The sequence below is a fragment of the Aedes aegypti genome, chromosome 1, assembly GCF_002204515.2.
Source record: "Aedes aegypti strain LVP_AGWG chromosome 1, AaegL5.0 Primary Assembly, whole genome shotgun sequence".
Taxonomy (NCBI): domain Eukaryota; kingdom Metazoa; phylum Arthropoda; class Insecta; order Diptera; family Culicidae; genus Aedes; species Aedes aegypti.
In genome coordinates this window covers 86,284,319-86,305,100 of record NC_035107.1, presented here as the reverse complement: position 1 = coordinate 86,305,100, position 20,782 = coordinate 86,284,319, and positions in this window count along the sequence as shown.

Genomic DNA, 20,782 nt, shown 5'->3' with positions numbered 1-20,782 from the left:
TAGAAAGTATGGATGATTTGCTGCTTCATATAAATGTTTCAAAACATTGACGAAAGATTACAAAAAACATTTTTTGCTACAAATACCAACTTAAGGTGTTATGTTATTATGTTATTATAGCTCAAATCAAAAGCTCAAATGAAGCCTATTGAGCTTAAATCGATTATGATTTCGATGAGATACAGCTGTTTGAATTTTGCTAGGTGAACCATAGTTGATGAATTTTAATCAGTCCAATTTTGCTACCTTTTCCGCACTTATGATGCTGAGTGATTCCAAGCAACAGCACCAAAATTTGGTAAATTTTTTAATTCATTTTTTTCTATTGAGCTGAAACTTTGCACAGTTTTCCAGTTCCATCTAAATCGTCATTTTCCGATATCAAATCTTCAAGTTGAGTCACGACTAACTTTTCAAAAGGGTGTATGTGAACATGGTTCAAAAATATTCAAAAAGCTGGACAGCAAAAACGGTTCGTTCGATTGTTAGACAACTAAACAAAGAAAGTTAGACAACTAAATAAAGATTCCAAAAAAAAATACACACAGTAAAAAAAATTTTTTTTTTTGCATTAAAAAACATAATTTTTGACACAAAAACTCAAATATCTCAAAACCCTATCGGAATACCAACGTAATTTTTTGAGGAAAAACGGTCCATTATATTAGCTATCTACCATAAAAATTTGGTGATGGTAAACCAATAAACAAAAAAGTTATGACATTTCAAACATGTCACAATTTTCACATTTAGTAGAAAAAAAAAAAATTTTCGGTGTAAATTATTACGGGAACCGCAGTTTGTTGCTGATTGTATTGTTAAGGGCCTTGCGTGAATTAAACAAGTCGTTTTCATGTATTCATTAGTATTATGTATATTATATGTATAAATATTATGTATATGTATAAATATTATATGTATATGTATATATGTATAAATTAAAATGAATTAACAGATTACACGAAAATAAAAAATTTTTTAACCAGGATATTTTTTTTTAGAGTATGATTGATGAGTTTCTAAATGTTATATATAAACTTTAAAAGTTTTGGATTTGGGTATGCGTTGTGAGATCATGAAAACCTTTTATTAATACTTATTTATTTATTTATTGTTATTCAATTTTTTTACAATATCGAACACTTTTGCATCATTATCAGTACAGTTCGAGTATAGTTTTTCTTTAATTTTATTTTCTGACAATGGAATGAAACAGTGAAATTTTTGGGTTCCTTGGATCGTTTTCGCGTTATTATATTGCTCGCTGAGCTCTGATGCCGTTAATTCGTACTCTTCAGTAGTAGTAAAACAAAATGATAATTTTGTTAAATCTTCTTCTTTTCTGCGATTCGCCCAATCAAATAGTTCTTTTGCAGTTTTAATTGGATGCTCACGTTCTTTGGCTAAACTTGCTCTTGTGGCCATGCGCTTTATGGTTCCTCCAATAGCATCACAAGGACCTTTGCCATGTGACGTAGCAAAGAAATGCTATTCTGCATCAATTCCGTACTTTGATTTAAATTGACATGAGCTCGAAAAATTCTTACGGTTTTTGTACTGCGATGCTGCTCCATCAGACATGAAATATATCTTTCTGATTTCTTTATCCTTATCAACGCGTAAAAAGTTAATCATTTTGGCAATGAACAAATTTACAGATACTGAGTCGTGTCTTAAATCTTCGGAAATTACAATAAAACTAAAATGTTCAATTTGCGTACTTCCATTGAAATAAATAACGAATGGATGAATTGTAGCTTGTTGTACGTTCCAGTGATGGGACTGCACTTCATCTTGCAATACAAAGCTATAGTTTTCAGAAAAATCACAAATGACTAAAAATTCACCATCTTGTAATGTATTTTTCGTATTTTTTAAAAAGCGGGATTGCTCTGTTTTAATAAAGTCGTGAGGAATTAAACTTTCTAATTTCAAGCAAAAAACTGACACAAACTCATCTACAGGTTTTACAATAGTTTCTAGGTCACACCTATCCGTGGTCACCCATTGCTCAAATGATAACTGATCAATATAATTTTCTTCAAACTCAGCGAATAAAGTATTTTCCAATGATGAAGAATCTGGACAATCCGAACAAGATCGTAGATAGCAATTTGATGTTGTATTTTCACACAAAAGACTACCAGTTAACATTTTAATATCCTTTGATAAATTGATTCTTTTCAAACTATGTAAGATTAGGTTGATATTTTCGTGTGTTGTGCACACACAAACATTATGTGTTCCTGAATTGGATAGAAGCTTGCATTGCCTTGGACGAAGGCTTGCAAATGAGGAAAAACCTACCTTAATATTTTCGTTAATTTCCTTGAAGCGTGTATACGCTTCTTTCAAAGTAGTCATCATTTATCGTTTTTGAATTGCTTGACGCTTTCCATCTTTTTTTACAGATACATAATCTTTTTGGCCAGGCATAGCTCTACTTACTGCATCGTCTTCAAAATATTGAATTATTTTTTCTTTTGTCTCATCTGTTAATGAAGTACTCGACCTAGCATTTTTGGTTGCAAGACAGTTATTTTTGAATTGTTTTGCCTCTTTTGCTGTATTTCTATTGGTTTTGAACTCATCAATGGCGTCTTGAATAGACCACGAGCTTGGCAGCATCGACAAAATCAATAATTTTTCTTTCCTTGTCGTGGCTAGATTCGAGAACCTTTCCTTCATATTCATAATTACCTCATCGTAGTCTGTATTTTCCACACTGATAAAAATCCACACGCTCGATCTGTGTGTTTAAAATTATGGATTGATTCATGAACGTCCATATCGATTTGCTATGATTTTCTTGCAAACTTCGTGTGTGTTACACATTAAATTCCTGTGTTTTGCTTCATGGATTGATTCATCAACCGACAACAGGGATTCCATATATTTTCCACATAAGTTCCCGAAGCTTTCTCTTCAGATTCGTATGTGTCAACCTATGGACGCATAGATCATCATTCCAACACGGATTCAGTGTGTTTTGCTTATGGTTATCTTGTGTCATAATCATCATGTTCAAGTTGGTCGATTCATTGATTTGCGCAATGAGATTGTTATGATGAAATCCATGAGCTATGCTATCGATTTCCATGTTCAAAGCTTCTAAATTGTTTGTGATCAACCCATGGGATGCATAGTGAACTGAATTGCGGTTGGACCTCGTGTCGAACGACAGTCATCATCATGCTTCCAAAGAGAAGAAGCAAATTTTGAAGCTGAAAGTGTTAGATGAAAATTTGTGAATCCGATTTTTCTTTTATTAGTGAAGTTGACCGATATACGAGAATTCTACCTTTCTATAAGAAAACATTGATTATAATGTATAGTTTAGTAAAAAAATCGGATTCCACTAACAGATTTTCCTGGCTTTCAGTTTCGAAAAAAATGGAATATGCTTATCCCTGGCTTCCCAAATTATGGATTTGCGGCGCCCCGCTTGTTGCTGGCTCACGGGTTTGAAAAAAAAATCAAGAGAGCTTGCGAAAAGCAGAGGAGCCTCGGATCCATATTTTGGTGAGCAAAAGTTTTTCTACCAAATTTCTTCTTTCAGTCCCATGACATTTATGTTCTATCACACATGACTATCTAAAGGTACTACATTTCGAAGTCAATAAGCAAATCAGTTGGTTTTCATGATTTAATATTTGGAAATTCATGTTTGATTCACATGACAACCTAATGTTGATACACATGTTATTATACCGTGAAATCAATGATGAAATCCATATGGCTACCACACTCAAATCATGTGGGTTTCCTCATTGCGCAAATCTATAAGTAAAACACACGACCTTGACGTGTAGATTTTTCTCAGTGCACATCCTCAGGTCCTAATTTGAAGAGGTTTCTTCGTACAGCTTCGTTGATTTCACGGTATTTTTTCTTGGGATAATTGACGTAACCCATCTTCGTCCATTTAATCGGAGTCACTTTTATTCCAGCTATCCCTTCGTTGAAGCGTTCGATGTTGACCTTCTGGATGCACTCATCTTCTGATTGATTTGTTGAAACAGATGTCGCTGATGGTACCGTGGCAAGACTATCTGCACTTGGTACTTCTGGTAACTCCTCAGTTGTTGTCGGTGCATCTAGTAATTCCTCAGTTGTTGTTGTTTTCGAACTTCCTGCAACCTGATCCACCGATGATGTACAGATTGCCCGTTTGTCAACGTTTAAACGGCAGGACGTACAAATGCGTAAATTTGTATTCAATGTAGACATTGGAGCATAACCAGCCGCTTTCAGTTTATCTATGGTACTTTCGGTGAGATTTCGTAGCTCTTTCGAACACTTTTTTTCTGCAAACGGCCTGCAACAGTTGAGAAAGCGACTACTCATGTTGCTCGTTAGATTTTAATAAACAAAATCACTTTTAAGTTTTTACTGACTAGTTTGGTGTCGTTTGCTTGACTGAAGAAAAATTTTACAATTAAATCTTTTATAACCATAGTGGTAGTATATTTTTAGCTTTTTCGTGAGTATGTTCATGGTATGTACCTATCATGTTTTTGATGTTGTTGAAGTTACTCGCTTTCTCCCAAATATGATTAACAAAGTCTATTCTCTACCAAGGCGGGTCTATACCCAGGTGTAATCAGATTTTAACTTTGTGGAGAAAACCAGCGCCGAGAAAACCGACCTGCTTTACGTATACTAGATCACCTGGGTATAGACCCGCCTTGTTCTCTACGAGGTAAACTTTTTGCAGGTAAACTAGTCGTATACCTGTATAGAAAACTTTTTTTGTAGCTTTTGTCTTCAATATTAGATTTATTATAGGTTTCTTTTATCAAAAGGTTTCAACACTATTGAGAGAATTTTTCTTCAGTTACGTACAATAAAAAATATGACACTATCAAAACTTTAGATCACAACACTGGATCGCGTCTAACTTTCTAATAGATGCTATAATAGTTATGAATAATTAAATAAAATATCATGAAAACAACTTGTTAACCTTAACTTGGTACCCTTAACAAAAAATTCAGCAACAAACTGCAGTCCTAAAAAAAATTAACAATGAAAAAAAAAAAAATTTCACTAGGTGTCAATTTTGTGAAATATTTGAAATGTCATAACTTTTTTGTTTATTGGCTTACCATCACCAAATTTTTATGGTAGATAGCTAATATAATGGACCGTTTTCCCTCAAAAAATTACGTTGGTATTCCGATAGGGTTTTGAGATATTTGAGTTTTTGTGACAAAAATGATGTTTTTTAATGCAAAAAAAAATTTTTTTTACTGTGTGTATTGTTTTTGGAATCTTTGTTTAGTTGTCTAACTTTGTTTCTTTAGTTGTCTAACAATCAAACGAACCGTTTTTGCTGTGCAGCTTTTTGAATATTTTTGAACCATTTTCACATACACCCTTTTGAAAAGTTAGTCGTGACTCAACTTGAAGATTTGATATCGGAAAATGACGATTTAGATGGAACTGAAAAACTGTACAAAAATTCAGATATTTTTGAAATGGTCGATCAGAATCGACTTGCATGCCTCCGTGGAATCCCTCTGCTGCCAAAATTCAAAAACAAATCAATCAATCTCAAATTATGAGAAATCGTCACTCAATGGTATAGAAGTGTATAAAAAATATCAACAAGTAATTTTGATAGCACGAATTTTTGAGGTTTCGTCCAGCCATGTGCCACTGTGCGTTGCATTACAATGGGGATACTCAATTGATCTTCGCTACTGGCAAACCCAATTGGTGTGTTTGAGGTTGTCATATATGTAGATGGTATCAATATATATATTATTAGCTAGCAGGGTCGAAGCTCGATGATCCATCGATTTTGACATCGAGATAGAGAGTGTCCATCAATTACGTATGGTTATTTAATTACGTGGGAGTTATGGGGGGAGGGGGGTCTGAGATTTCTTACGCGCCATATAATTTATTTTTTTGTTTTTATACAATAATTTGTTATCATGGGGAGAGGGGGGTTTTGAAAATCACAAAAATTGTCTTACAAAAGACCATCTTATAGAAAGTTTGCAATAATTTGAGTTTTTATTTATTAATTTTAATAAATTTGGACTTGCGCACAGACTGATCCGAATTCAACTATCAAAGCATCTATCTTCTTCTTCTTCTTCTTGGCATTAACGTCCTCACTGGGACAGAGCCTGCTTCTCAGCTTAGTGTTCTTATGAGCACTTCCACAGTTATTAACTGAGAGCTTTCATTGCCAAAGTTGCCATTTTTGCATTCGTATATCGTGTGGCAGGTACGATGATACTCTATGCCCAGGGAAGTCAAGGAAATTTCCATTACGAAAAGATCCTGGACCGACCGGGATTCGAACCCAGACACCTTCAGCATGGCTTTGCTTTGTAGCCGCGGACTTTAACCACTCGGCTAAGGAAGGCCCAGCATCTATCTAAGCAGATTGGTTGTATAATAATTTAAAATCTAATGATAACCCACAGCTTCAGAATTTTTCGTTTTCCAGCATAATTCCATAAGCACATTAATCCTTTCGGAAAACAATTACACCAGCATCAACAGGAAACTTTTTGCTTCAGCTTCAACACCACCAGCACCTTGTCTAGCAGTTGGGAGTTGGTTGTGCCACAATCAGATGAAATCTTCACTGCTGCTTTCTTTTCTCTCAATACATCAGGAAGCTTTTAATGCCATCACAGACAAAGAGATAAAACACTAACTAATTTATCGTCGACTACTCAATTAACGATCATTTCAAATTTGCTACGTTTCATACCTCACAACCAGAGACGCTTGCATTCTTTTTCTTTATGTGTGGCATTTTACATTACCGCCATCTGCAGGTCTTGTTTAACGGAACAGTATCACCAGATGAAGATGGGATGAACTGAGTGATGGATTTTAAAGATTTGTTTCCAATTGTTACGTCTATTTGTCTGTGCTTCCACGTTCCCACCCCCTAGCATCCAGGCATTAAGTAAGAGCAGAAGAATGCTATCGGTTGGGAAAGTTTTCGTTCAGGTTGCGCCGGGGAAAACTTATAAATAACAGAACTTTTTCTCCGTAACTGAGAAAAGTAGACGTACAAAGACGGCAAGCAACATAGCGGTCAAAGCTCAATGACAGTTAAAGTTGAACACAGCAGCAGTGTTTTACGGCGGTGGCTCTGACGCCTTCATCGTTATTTATACCGTGCATACATAAATAAAATTCTTCAAGTGAACATTTTTTTTATTTCATTTCTTCCCTGAATGCAATTTTTACGCAAATTGTTTAGTATTCGTCATCAAACGTCAACATCCTACCGCAAAATCGCTAGTGTTTGGAAGGGATTTTAATCTCCAAATTGACAAACAACCTCCAAATCATCACCTCCAAGTTAGTTCTAATACCCTCCGTTATATGAAATATGGTGGCGCGTCGTTCGTCGCAAGTTTATCGTTAAACAGTCAATAGAAGTGACGAACATACATACATATGTGCATACCAGAAGCATCGTTATTGAAGAAAAATCACAGTTCGTCGTTTCTACTTTAGTTGAATTGAATTCTTTCTAATTTGGTTTTAAAGCACGATCAAAGCAAGCGAAGAAAACCATCCTCCATTCTCAAAACGGCTTCAGCATTGTACAATAAGATTTTGATGAATCTTGATCTCTTTTTGGAAATAATGCAAATAAAATGCAACTCGCCGTATTCTCAATCTGTCGTATCGTTTTCATTTCTGTATCAATCAGTTTCCGGATTCGTCTCACAACTTACGGCTCACTGTGATATATTGAGTGGTCAAAACTCAAAACACAACATATCAACGCTATAATAAAATGTTTTACTGAAATTTATAGACCTAAGGGCATCTCCCTCCATTCCTTCAGCATGATGGAATATACAAATTTCCTTAAAAATTCATTGTTCGTCATCAAAATCCAGCCCAAACATATGAACACAATTCCTTTTGACCGTACAATTATGGCATTTCCCCACAGTGCAGCGAAAACAACACAATCAAAGGAACCGTATTTTTACGTCAAGCGTCGCTCACACATTGATGCGCACAAGCTTTTTTTCTCAGTACGACGGATTGAACTTTGTTTACCTTCTCAATTAAACGCGGCGGTTGGGGAAATTTCGTAAAATTTGGTGATTTATTGAAGTTTTACGGCGTGTGATTGGAATGAAATCCTTCAGTGAAGAAGTATGAAAGTTGTCCATAGTGAAAATAAGTGCCTGACGAAGTAAGCCACACAGGGGGGCGGGAAGAAACTTGTGTCATAAAGTGGTGGGACTGGTGTAGAACGTTAAGCATTTCTCTCAAATCGTGTTCGTCCATGCGATTTCGGTGCAAAAGTGCAAAGTGGATAATTGAACTAAAGTTATTTAACGAGATACAGTAGTTTTATTGCATTTTTGGTGTTCAAGTGTACAAACCATGACAGCTTTCGCAAAATACACTTAGAAAATGAATCTATGTTGCAGGTAAGTTGGAATATCCGCCGTAGTGGAACATTTTAAATTTAATACGACGAATAATAGCGCTTATGATGAAGTAGAACGAAACCCTAGCCAAATTATACTAGATTCAAATTCGGTTATTCACAATCCTTTGTTCCTTGGGTTGTTTTTTATCCAATCACAAATTATTGAAATATTAGTTGATTATATTTTGACATTGCGGTTGTCCTTTGCAAATATGGAAACTCACCCCACATATCCAGCACAACGGTTCAAATTACATCCTTCAAGTACCAATTATAACGATCGTTTGTCCAACCCCTTTCTCGATGGTTTGAAGTCCAATATATTGCTATAGGGGGACAGATCAAAGCAAAAATGCCGCACCAAACAATGACGACCAGAGTCTTTTTCCTGCATTCCGTAAAGGTGAAACGATCCAAATTTCAAACTTTGGAAGAATTTACCTTTGCTGCCGTAGACATATGACTTTGGCTCGTAAGATGCTTCCCTTTTCACAAACAAGATGCTCTTGAACTCTTGCGAGCAGAATATATGCACTATGGAGAGGGCGTTCCTTCAAAGTTGAAACGCTTTCGACACGATGCAGTAGCAAAAACGACACAGGGCAGTCAAATGGCTGCAGCTGTGAGTTATGTGTAAGTTTACTGAAATAACACAAACTCAAGTATCTGCACTAGAGTGTCCATTTCCCGGCCATTTTGCTCGTCCCGGGATTCGGGACAAAAATCTTAGCTTGTCCCGGGAAATCCCGGGATCCCGGGATTTATAAAATTTTCAATAAAACTAGTATTTTGGTAGAAATGGAAGTACAAATCCAACAATACAATGTTTTTAAATGAAATAAAATGAAGATAATGTAGCTTTCCAATTATTATAACAAATCATATTCCATATGCTCATAATTCAGTTCGAAATTTCATTTGTAGCATTTCAAGACTGATTTCAAATCATTATAATTGTAACAGTCATTTATATCGCATCGTCATAAAAGATTCAAATTCATGTGATTGTGGACCATTCTATGAAGACATTGATCATATAATTTTTCATTGTTCAAGATACGTTGTACCAAGGAATAAATTTTTAAAACAAATTCAAAATTTAAATCATACTACTCCAACATCTGTTAGAGATATTTTGGGAAATGTAAATCTATTATGTATGATACTTGTCTTTTTTTTTTCGTACGTTTCTTTTCAGCTTTGAAGAACAGTTTTCTATATGTGATACCTTAACTATATAGGTCCTCTCCTAGGACCTTTCACTTCTTCAAGGATTTGGCTCTGCTATGGATCAATGCCGTTTGAGCCTCTTATTGTTAAGATTGTTTATTTTGTAATGTTTTTAGAAAAGATGAAGAGGTTTTGTGCCTTTTGGAGAAAGATTTCGGTAAGAAAGCACTCATAGGAGTTTTTCCCTCTTCCAAAATTTCAAGTTAAAAATAAATAAATAAATAAATAAATATTCCATATATGGTTTCGTATTCTGTTGAAGTAACTTAACGAAAATCAAAACTTTGCTAGGTTTGCTAGGGATTTATTCAAATTCTTTATAATACTTTGGAATGGAAATATGGTAACAAATTAAGTCATAATAATAAAGCTATTTGCTTCAGACATTTGAAAACTCATCAATACTTTAGACAAAAGACACAATTGAAGATAATTAAAGGATTTTTTTTAGAATATCATTTTAGAAGTTGATAACTGAAAATTATTGACTGAAGTTTAGATGTACTTTGAAATTCGCTTTCTCAGAATTGGCTTATAAAAATGGCTTATGTTGATTAGAAAAGCAATTAGGCTACGTAGCTCGTCATTCGTTTTGGCAGCCATCAACATGGCTGCATCAAATTGCAGCTCGCAATTTCAAAGTGATAAAACTCAATCAACATAAGTAATATTGATCATAATCACTACTTGCGCTCACATGCAGAAAGTATGCTGATACTTTTTCAGCAATGTCAGTGCAAAACCAAGTGATTTTCTTCAATTTGCAATCGTGAGATTAATTAGCCATAATCATCGATGCCCAGTACAAATTTCAATGAAGCCCTACTTCGCCTTAAAACTTTGCAACTAGATAAATAAAAATATGTGGTTCTTACTTAGTTCATTGGTATGGAAAATAATTACTCTTTTCAATGATACTTTTCTATTTTATCAAATAAGAAAAATGTCAATGTATTGCATTGGACTTAAGTGGTTTTCATCCAATTCTACGTACATGTCAGGAATCCCGGGATTCCCGGGATGTCAGAACTAAAATCCCGGGAAACGGGAAATCCCTAAATTTGTCAAATCCCGGGATTTCTTGTCCCGGGATGTCCCGGGATGGACACTCTAATCTGCACAACCAGTACCTAGCGCGCAAAAAGCCGTTAGATGCTCGTGATGAATCAGGGAAGTTAGAGGAAGTTTGTTGTAGACTCTTGTCGTCATGAGTGGAGTACACACCTATGTATATGCAGAAGTTCGTCAACGCCACCGACGACGTCGGAAAGTTGTTTCGAAAAATCTTTGCATGTTCGTTAATGCTTGCAAACCACCTAGGCAAAGATACGGGCGAGTAAGTAAATTTTCTTGGTGGTCTTTTTCTGCAAATGTCGAATACTCCTATATGAGCTTTGCAGCCAGACTTTTGAAGAAAACAAGCGCCACCAAGAGCTGTTTACTTGCTTCGCGTATAATCATCGGCAGGCGAGAGCTGTAGGTAAAGTACTTCTTGAGCACTTCTTTGAGCTGCCACCGGCGCGTAATGCGTGCAAATATTCTATAAGTTCCAAAGGAATGCCGCCGCCGCCGCCACTGCTTTTGTGGCTTTTGATAAAGTTGATTGAATGGGGAAAGATCGGCATTTCAAAAGAAACCAGTTGTTCGCAAGTGTTGAACAATTCAAAGTAGTGCAAAGCGGCTTTTTTGTCTAATGATATTCAATTTGTAACATCTCGGACATGATAGTAGAACATAATAATAGCGTCAGCAACATTTTTTGATGTTTTTTAATTATGGATATATGTGTTGGATCATAAAACTCAACAGCTCATTAAAAATCAGGACATTTCTTAAGAAACTTAAAGAACTGGACGAATATTAAAATTGCAAACCGAACTTTGAGAACGAAATGTTATAAAATATTGAATTAGTTTTACAGGCCTCTAGATATCCTGGTATTCAAATTTCGGATTTTTTTTTCACATTTTCGATAGAATCACAAACTTGAATACAATTTCGCACTTTCTCTATGATTTGGTTATTACATTTTAGCTCACTCATTTGGTATTTTTTTCTGTCCGGGTGCCCCACTGCGATCATTATTTAGATCTTTTGTGGCATTACATTCCTTAGTGGGTAGTACATGTCGCATTACTCCATTTCTATTGATTGGTAATGAAACAGATTCCTGTACATTTCTAGTTTTGCTTCCTCAAACACTGATAAAATTCGAATATGATGAAAAGGTCCCGCTATTTACACCCTTCATAGAGACTTATATCCCAGCGAAGGCGCATATTTGAAAATTTGTTTAATAATCAGCATTCACGTGAGTCCTTGAATTATCAGTACTTAACAGTCCTTGTTGAGTTAATACTCATGATTGTTATTCTGGCTTCGAGTGTAGTTTCGGGACAGATGAACTCCACTCAGAAATAAAATTTGTTACAGAATTACTAAATTTTATGCATTAATGACTATTTTCTATCTGCCTCTTTTTCATTCTGCTGTGAATTTCTACACTAAATGTCATTTCGCCTGGGTTGTGGCGTAGCGATGCTTCAACCCAGGCGAATTGACAAATAGGTATATTCCCTGCAGAATGAAAGAGAGGCAGATAGAAAATAGTCATAAATTACTAAAATTTAGTAATTCTGAGCTTACCCGTGTTTCTGAGTGTCCGTGTATTCAACCATCTGCTATGTAAAATAGATTCAATATAAGAAACTGTTGCCAGTAACAAGGATTTTGTAGGCCCTACAATATTGAATATCATTTTCGAAGGAAATCCTCTGAAGTCTGTATTTTAACAAAAAAAAAAGCTCTTTAAGGCACATTTTTCTTATTCTGATTGCACTGTCCATATTTGCATAGTCGACGTAGCGCCATTATGACCAAAATTCAATTTTTCGTTGATATGCATTCTGTATCTAATTATACACTGGTTTGACATGCGAACAGCCCGTTCTGAAATATTCGAACCATTCATGCATGTAATTATTCATGGAACTCATTGATTGGTCAGATAAAATGACGTATGCGTTTGCAGATGACAAAAGTAAAATAATGAATCAGAAAATATTCCCCAGTCAACTTTTGAAATTCAATCATAAGCATATGCACAGATTTTTTGACCGAATTTGTTGAAAGATTCAAGAATGCAGCTGGGAACACGAAAACGCATTTTCTCAGCAAAGATAGTGCCAGTGGTTACGTCGACCATGCAAATATGGGCAGTGCAGTGAATCATGCTGCCAAAATTGAAAGGTTCTAGAGAAAACTTCAAGGACTATTATGCGTATATTACACAGGTTCTTTAGACATTTCTTCTCAGATTCCTCGAGAAAGAGCTTCAGCAATTCTTTTAGTATTTTCTTTAGAGATTTCTTCCAGCATATTTACAAATATCTAGAGATGCTCTTAGAACTCTCTTGGGGACGAAATTAAAAGAAGAACAATGTCGAAATACCGTCGCAGTGACAATAAAAATCACCAAATATTTCGCACAGTCGACTCGAAGGGACCATCGAGATAGGGGGAGATCGAGACAAAGAACATATTTTTAATGAATAGTAGATTGAAAACCGCTCCGTTGTCAGGAAAATAGGAAAAATAATAAACAATTTTTAAATTTCTAGATGATTTCACTTCTAAAAAGTAGAATTCATAAATATAGGTGTGAGTTGACAAACTGCTATTGATTTTTTTTGTATTCACATAGTGAACAATATGAAGTAAATATGATTTTGACCAAAATAAACTTATCTAACCGTTCTGCACTACCCAAAAATTGAAAAAAGAAGTCAAAGAAGGCTAAAACCAACATGTTTTTCAGTCTCCTCTCTCTCAGTCCCAAACTTTTATTATTCACAAAAATTTGGTCTAGTAGCCTTTGATAAGGGATATATCGACATACGGAGAGATAATCGGGAACAAAACATCAACAAGAACACATCGAGATATAGAAATATCGAGATATGGAGGATATCGGGATATGGAGAGGAAAATTATATGCAGAATGAAGGGACCGAAGGAACCATCGACATAAGGAGAGATATCGAGATATAGAACATCGAGATGTGGAGAGTCGACTGTATTTAGCAAATTTGGAACATTCGTGTGTTTGAAGACCGAAAAATTCCAAGCCTACTTGTGTTTAGAAGTTGCGGTTGTATTGCGCGTTTATTATTTGCTCGTTACCGCCTCCGCTAGATGTGGATTTAAAATGAACGCCACAAAACATCTCTGAAACCAGAACACCACCTCTACCACCCAAAGAAGAATGATCTGGCACCGTTAATCCAGCGTATTCCATTTCCACGTAAATCTTCCAACAGCTCCACCCATCAGGCAAATACTTCAGTCTCTGAACAATGTATTTACAACTTCGCTCAGGTATGTGGTGATACATGACGCAGAATGTCAAGCTTTCAAAAAGAACCCACACCAAAGCACAAACGATAGAGATTTGCTATGGAGATCCCTTCTCGTGAATCATGGCACAAATTCAAGAATCCTGGTTGGGTGCCTGCTAAAAACAATGCGAACACAAACTAATGCCCAGGATGCACAGGACTCCCTGCTCCAGCTTCTCCTAACCACCACACCATAGCTCATCAACTGCAACGAACAACAGCTAGAATTCATGTAAATGCACTTTAGCTTCCTTTCACACCGGGTTTCTTTCGCACACATGAATTCCACGCTTTTTTGAGTGCGTAGAAGGAAGAAAAAACCACCGGCATAGGCGACAAGAGCTCATAGAGTAAGGTGGAGTAAAAGTTTGAGAAGGGACTAAAATTCCTAACTCAATTTAAATCAAATGTTGTTAATGATATGGTGGTTCCAATGCTATATAAGTAACAGACTTTCATGCCAAATATTGTAGAAACCTATCAAGATTCGGAAAAGTTGTGACTATATTTGTTGTTTTTGGAAAATTTAAATTTTCGGTCGAACTTTCATTGCATGGTACAAAACTAAAATGAATTGTAATTTTTTTTTTCACATATGGGCTGATTGATTATTCCGCGAAGGTCTAACTTTTGCCCCACCTTACTCTACGGCGTTTCGGGGTGGTATTTTCCTGTGACTTTTCCGAGGGCTGAAAAAGAATGTGCAATGCGCAGGGTAAAGTCTATAGCTCCGCCATGATGGTGAATGGTGATGATGATGATGCTGTTCGTCTCTTGGTTGGAGAGATGCACGTTTTCAAGAATACTGTTAAGCACGGACTTTTTATGCTTCCTCAATGGATGCAGAGCATGCAAATGTAAGCCCATTCTTCGAATGCACTTCAGGATCATCCTTATATGCACCAACCAGCATGGAGGAAAAGTGCAGTGCCCCGTTGGCGTTGAGGATTATACTTACTATGTGGCTGTGGTATAAAATGGGCTGTCGGAAAGTATGCCTAACGGTGTGCCTCACTCGACTGTCAATGGCTGCCGTTTGCAACTCGAATACCTAGCATGACAATTCGTAATGGAGGAATTTTACGGTGAACTGGATGCATTGTATTTAACGCGTTCATTTGAGCTTTTAGTCAAAGGGCAAAGAGTTTCTTTCAAAAGAGTAAAATATGATGTTATGATATGATGTTTCTAACTTACAGATACAATAATACAAAATGATAATGCCTATTAAAAATAAGGACTGTGACGAACTTCAAAGTTCTGTATCTTTTACTCTGTTTCTAGCCTTCAAATATTTTTGAAGTTCGAGAATATACTTCGAAATTCACAAAAAACTGTAGAAGTTCCCATAAGAACACCAAGCTGGGAAGCGGGCTCTGTCCCAGTTGGGACGTAACGCCAGAAAGAAAAAGAAGTTATATATATTCTTCAACACATAAAGTTTGAATTCTATGGTAAATTAAGCTAACAATCGCACAATATAATCTGGATAACTTGCATGCAAGTTGACTAAAACCGTTAACTAATTCCTTTTCAACAACCTATGTCCTAATGTCTAAAAAGCATTTCAAATATCCCATGAAGCGATTCTCAATCCTATCAGCTCCACTTTCAATTATTTTCGAGGGACTGGAATATATATGAAACGTATATTGACTTTAATCTTGATGTTAACATTTCTTTACAAACAAAACTTGATATTGACAATGCTCTTGAAACTTTAACAAATTCTATTGTTGAAGCCAGGAGCATTGCAATTCCAAAATGTAAAGTAAAATTTGAATCCGTGATTATAGACGATGATCTTAAACTCTTGATCCACCTTAAAAACGTGAGAAGAAAGCAATTTCAACGCACTCTCGATCCTGCTATAAAAATTATATGGCAGGGTTTGCAGAAAGAAATCAAGAAACGTTTTGCACAATTAAGAAACAGAAATTTGTAAAATAAGATTTCTCAATTAGACCCTTGAAATAATCTAAAATTTTGAAAAAAAAAAACCTCAGAAGCCAATACCGGCATTGAAAGAGGAAAACAAATTATTACTAACCAATTGCGAAAAAGCTCAAAAACTTGCTATGCAGTATGAAAGCGCGAGTTACGAACTACCGTTGGGGGGTTCTCAAAAATGAAAATCGAAACGTTCCAAACCGATGCTAAAACTAGACTGCTTTATTAATTATATCCTAATTAACTTTACACCTACTGATCCCTAACTACTTGATGACAGTCCCTCGGTCGTGGCGTCGGCGTCACAGCATTACGGGATCCTACGGTGCGATATTTACGTCCAAGTCACGTTGCCATCTTCCCACGGAAGACGAGTGTTAACTCGCGCACAATTTTAATTTAGGGCTTACTAGTCCAATAGGGCGATATTCAAAACTGAAAAGGCAATTCGTCATCAAACGTCAACATCCCACCGCAAAATCGCTAGTGTTTGGAGGTGATTTTAACCTCCAAATTGCCAAATAACCTCCAAATCATCACCTCCAAGTTAGTTCTAATACCCTCCGTTATATGAAATATAGTGGCGCGTCGACCGTCGCAAATTTATCGTTAAACAGTCAGTAGATGGCTCTTTTTCAATGGTAGTAAAAACGAAATCCTGAAGCAAAAAAAAGCACCACGGAAGATGAACTAAACACAAAAAGTTATGTATTCACTTTACACTTGATTTCTAATCACTACTTTTTTGATCCATTTTGCTAATTGCAAACAATTCACGATTTTAATTATTTTCCATACGTTTTAACAGTTCTCCGACTACCATTCTTCCATGCGTTTGTGTTGAAAGTTTGGGAAATTTGAGAATCCAGCGATCAGTGAGTGGAATACAAACATCAGTGTAAGCTGCTTAAACCACAGAGAACAGACGTTCATCTTTACTCGTCAGTGTGTGTAAAGCACTGTACTGGTCATTTCAAAGTTTGTCGTTATGCTCCTGTTACGCGGCGCTATCGTCAGATTGAGTAGGCTACAAATTTGCCGCTTTTTACACTTTGGCGCTGGTGTCGATAACAAAAATTGCCACATGTCGCTAGCGTTGCTTTGTGTGCTAATGCATTTTGACGTTCACTAGCGACATCGTGCTGTCGAAACTAGTTTGTATGTCGGGCTGTCTGCGTTGGCGGCGCTGATGGCTGATGTGAACCTTTACACAAAGTTTTGATGAAATTTTTTTTTTGAGCCTTCATGTCTGTTCTCTGTGGTTTAAGTCCTCTTTTGCATGCTTGGTGGATAAGATCACAAAAAAGTTTGATAAAATATACTTCAAATTTTAGGTAAACATCAATAAAACCAATGTTTTATACAACTTTGGCGACCTGTAGCTAAAAATTGTGACGTGCTGGGAAATTTCTGTGAACGGCATCAGATTCAGCAACCCCAAATCTACTAGAGACACATAATTTGATCCTTGAGACACGCAAAAATGTCATTTTTGTTGCGCTGTGTTTGCTATCGTTAAATCAGCTAAAAATGTGCCAAAACGTTGAAGCACATCCATTATTTTGATGGTTTTGGAAGGAGAGCAAACATTTAAAGGCATCCTGCAAGCCTTCAAGCAAGCAATCAGTTATTTTATAGCGACGCAAAAAGCTCTTTATTTGATACCTTCAAGTAGACATGTTGTCACGATGAGAGGGGTTCCAATAAATTGGTCAGATTAAGTAAAGTATCTAGGGCTCATGCTAGATAAGAATTTAACTTTCAAAAATCACACTGAGAGTATTCAAGCCGTATGAAATAAATAGGTAAAATGTCTATATCCGCTTATTAATAGAAACTCAAAACTTTGTCTTAAGAACAAGCTTTTGATATTCAAACCAATTTTCAGGCCAGCCATGTTGAATGCTGTACCAATATGGGCTAGCTGTTGTAATACCTGAAAGAAAGCTCTGCATAGGATTCAAAATTAAATGTTGAAAATGATTCTGAAGCTTCCTCCCTGGTGTAGTACCAATGAGTTACATAGAATATCCAATATTGAAACATTGGAACAAATGTCAAATAAAATAATTAATAATTTCAGACAAAAATCGTTACAATCTTTTATTGCCACGATTAATGCGTTATATATTTAGGTTAAGTTAGGTTAAGTAAATTGAAAACGTGTTTTTTTTCTCTTATAAGCAGGTGAAATCAACTCAGCATTCGTCTTCCGGTAAAATATTTTGTGATAAGTACAATAGTAAAGAATGGGCTTCACCCACCCTGGGGCTTGCTTGTCAGAAGCTAAATTTTGAACCAAAAACCTGATTTTCGATATTTTTAGAATTTCTGTTGATTTTTTATACTTCTCCAAGAACATATATTGTAACTTTATAACTTCGCAACCCTTTTTTAATAAAGAACACTTAAATGTTTAAAAACTCAAACGTATTTTATAAACAGCGCCTAAGTACAACTTGAAGAAATGTGAACATGCACTATTCTCCATACTTTTCACCAGAAGTTGGAGCGTGAGGCAGGTGCCATTAAATTTGGCTCTCCCAATATCAAATTCTTTAGCATATAAAACAGAAAAGACTCCTTTTCGTTGTAAGTACTTGGTGCTCCAACTTTTCGAGTATTTACACCGGCTGTGTAGGACTCCTTCTGTTCGCTCACACAGACGAAATTAATTGCTTCCCCACTGCCTCCCAATTTACCCCGCAAAAGTGTAGTACTGCAATCGTCAATGGTGTCTTTGCTTTTGAATCCGGGATCAAGACCCCCATCGCTTCCAAGACCCCTCCCCAGGTGAGGACCATTTCTTCTCTACCTGCTGCAATTTCGCTAATGAAACGGATGCCACCCCGGTTGGAAGTATAGGAGACCATAATAGGGGTTGGCACAAACAAAAGCCATCAGAAGGAGGACTTTTGTGCCACACGTGATTACTAGTGCTATAAACGGAACGACCTTTTCCGGGGATACAAATGGATGTACTTTGTATGAATAATTATGTTCGATTGTTTGATTGGGGACCTTTCTACTCAAGGAGGTTGTTGATGAGTAGAATTTCTTATCATTCAGCAGAAAGCTTTAGATGATGATGAAAGCATTTATTTTTCTCGTTATATTGATTATATTGAGTAGAATTTCTTATCATTCATCAGAAAGCTTTAGATTATGATGAAAGCATATATTTTTTATCGTTATATTGGTATCATTGCAAACATTGTTTAAGTGTATTGTCCATATCAACTAACTAATTAACATTTTGTTTGTAACAAATTGCAATTCTTCAGCAGTTCAGGTTTTTTTACTGGCGTATTGAAATCAGTTTCAAAACTTAATCTAAAATAAACCTAGTTATACGATCATGGCAAGTTTTTCGGCTGAAATTCTTGATATTTTTTTGAATTTGCTACAATATTTAACATACCAGGGAGGCAGTTTCGTAATAATCATTTTATTTCGAGTCTTCTACAGAATTTTCCTGGTAGATCAAGTGGTGGTAAAAGTGGTGTATACATGAGATGGATGGATATGAGCTATGAAAAGGGTCTGAGTGATCTGTTGGGATTTGGATTCGATACTTATATCCTTCTGAGTTAGTTGGTCACAAACTGACTCGGTAGTTTAGTTGGCAAATCACTCGCCTAGCATACAAGAGTCGTGAGTCCGAATTCCACCTGAGCACGTGGATTTTTTTTCATAATTTCACTCATAATTTATCCATCTTTTTCACGCGTAATGAGTTAATAAACTTAAAACCCATGCGAATTTTTGTATATGTAAATAAGTATACGCTAATAAATTCAGTGGTTATTTTTAAATCATTTCCAGATTTACACATGTTACGAGCGTTACACTAATGTATGTTTAGTCGCACACATACATACTTCTTCCACGTCTACCCCAAATCATCAATTGACAAAATTTACATTCAAAATCAACCATTGATGTTTAACGAAGTGTGGCAAAGCAAACTTGTTTCTCGCAAATATCCAACTTCGAATAAAGCAAACATCAATTTAAGTACATACACATATTTTACTTTCCGTGTCGCTCGCCTGATGATGGCGATGAAAATAGGGTAATCATCACCCACCGCAACGATGTTTACCCATCTCCAGAATTTCGGTTCAGCGCAGAACCTCGTTTAACCATCAATGGAAAAAAAAACTCCGCAAAACTTTTTGCTTCTCTAATAATAATCATCTGGCCAGTGGGACGCCTGCAATCGTTAGTGCTCTGCATATGAAATTAATCTACCGACTCTGCTTCCGGATTGCATCAGCATCGCTTTTCCATATCTAAACCAGAAAAGTTTCACTTATGCTCCCGCCCGAACCGAATTCTCACTCTCCAACCTCTTTGAGGTCGCGTCGTCGTTGGCTGTTTTGCAGTGGATTTTGGAAAAGTTCGACGTGTAGCTCTCGGGTTGGGTTGGAGAGTGGTACAATTGTCTGATCCCAAAGCCCAACTCGACAAACTTTTGCACCAACAACGAAAACGGAAATTTAAAATTTTAATACCTACCAGAACAACCACCGCTCATAGCCACTGAAAGCTTATCTTTCACGAACGATTTTCCTCCTCATTTAGAACTCGTTCAATATTGATGTTGAGCTAGCTTTTCCAGATCCAGTAATCAACTACCTGTCGCCACTGTTTCCCTGATGAGTATCGTGTGTGCCACGGAAATATGTTTGTCTTCTTTTCTTCGAGTTTTGGAGTCTTTGAGTTTTTTAATCTTCCAGTTTTCTATTTATTGAGTATTTGAGCT